Source organism: Lampetra planeri, unplaced genomic scaffold, assembly GCF_965212315.1.
Source record: "Lampetra planeri unplaced genomic scaffold, kcLamPlan1.2.h2 scaffold_1758, whole genome shotgun sequence".
Classification (NCBI taxonomy): domain Eukaryota; kingdom Metazoa; phylum Chordata; class Hyperoartia; order Petromyzontiformes; family Petromyzontidae; genus Lampetra; species Lampetra planeri.
Genome location: NW_027614495.1, coordinates 17,501 through 19,658, shown reverse-complemented (window position 1 = coordinate 19,658; position 2,158 = coordinate 17,501).

Genomic DNA, 2,158 nt, shown 5'->3' with positions numbered 1-2,158 from the left:
CAAACGGGAGAAATTGGCCCGGATTGCTCTCATGTGCGTTACGGGGCATCGTTTCTCTCGCGCCGAATTCTCTCGAGCTGGGAAATCGCTCATTTTTGCGTCGCCAAATATCGTACGAACGCCGTGAAACTTCCACAGGCTTTTTCAGCAGATTTGCACCTGCACTCCAAAAAGTCAAAATTTTTACACATAGACCCCATCAAACGGGAGAAATTGGCCCGGATTGCTCTCATGTGCGTTACGGGGCATCGTTTCTCTCGCTCCGAATTCCATCGAGCTTGGAAATCGCTCATTTTTGCGTCGCCAAATATCGTACGAACGCCGTGAAACTTCCACAGGCTTTTCCAGCAGATTTGCACCTGCACTCAAAAAAGTCAAAATTTTTACACATAGACCCCATCAAACGGGAGAAATTGGCCCGGATTGCTCTCATGTGCGTTACGGGGCATCGTTTCTGTCGCGCCGAATTCCATCGAGCTGGGAAATCGCTCATTTTTGCGTCGCCAAATATCGTACGAACGCCGTGAAACTTCCACAGGCTTTTCCAGCAGATTGGCACGTGCACTCAAAAAAGTCAAAATTTGTACACATAGACCCCATCAAACGGGAGAAATTGGCCGGGATTGCTCTCATGTGCGTTACGGGGCATCGTTTCTCTCGCTCCGAATTCCATCGAGCTGGGAAATCGCTCATTTTTGCGTCGCCAAATATCGTACGAACGCCGTGAAACTTCCACAGGCTTTTTCAGCAGATTTGCACGTGCACTCAAAAAAGTCAAAATTTGTACACATAGACCCCATCAAACGGGAGAAATTGGCCCGGATTGCTCTCATGTGCGTTACGGGGCATCGTTTCTCTCGCGCCGAATTCCATCGAGCTGGGAAATCGCTCATTTTTGCGTCGCCAAATATCGTACGAACGCCGTGAAACTTCCACAGGCTTTTCCAGCAGATTTGCACCTGCACTCAAAAAAGTCAAAATTTTTACACATAGACCCCATCAAACGGGAGAAATTGGCCCGGATTGCTCTCATGTGCGTTACGGGGCATCGTTTCTCTCGCGCCGAATTCTCTCGAGCTGGGAAATCGCTCATTTTTGCGTCGCCAAATATCGTACGAACGCCGTGAAACTTCCACAGGCTTTTTCAGCAGATTTGCACCTGCACTCAAAAAAGTCAAAATTTTTACACATAGACCCCATCAAACGGGAGAAATTGGCCCGGATTGCTCTCATGTGCGTTACGGGGCATCGTTTCTCTCGCGCCGAATTCCATCGAGCTGGGAAATCGCTCATTTTTGCGTCGCCAAATATCGTACGAACGCCGTGAAACTTCCACAGGCTTTTTCAGCAGATTTGCACGTGCACTCAAAAAAGTCAAAATTTTTACACATAGACCCCATCAAACGGGAGAAATTGGCCCGGATTGCTCTCATGTGCGTTACGGGGCATCGTTTCTCTCGCGCCGAATTCTCTCGAGCTGGGAAATCGCTCATTTTTGCGTCGCCAAATATCGTACGAACGCCGTGAAACTTCCACAGGCTTTTTCAGCAGATTTGCACGTGCACTCAAAAAAGTCAAAATTTGTACACATAGACCCCATCAAACGGGAGAAATTGGCCGGGATTGCTCTCATGTGCGTTACGGGGCATCGTTTCTCTCGCTCCGAATTCCATCGAGCTGGGAAATCGCTCATTTTTGCGTCGCCAAATATCGTACGAACGCCGTGAAACTTCCACAGGCTTTTTCAGCAGATTTGCACGTGCACTCAAAAAAGTCAAAATTTTTACACATAGACCCCATCAAACGGGAGAAATTGGCCGGGATTGCTCTCATGTGCGTTACGGGGCATCGTTTCTCTCGCGCCGAATTCCATCGAGCTGGGAAATCGCTCATTTTTGCGTCGCCAAATATCGTACGAACGCCGTGAAACTTCCACAGGCTTTTCCAGCAGATTTGCACCTGCACTCAAAAAAGTCAAAATTTTTACACATAGACCCCATCAAACGGGAGAAATTGGCCCGGATTGCTCTCATGTGCGTTACGGGGCATCGTTTCTCTCGCTCCGAATTCCATCGAGCTTGGAAATCGCTCATTTTTGCGTCGCCAAATATCGTACGAACGCCGTGAAACTTCCACAGGCTTTTCCAGCAGATTTGCA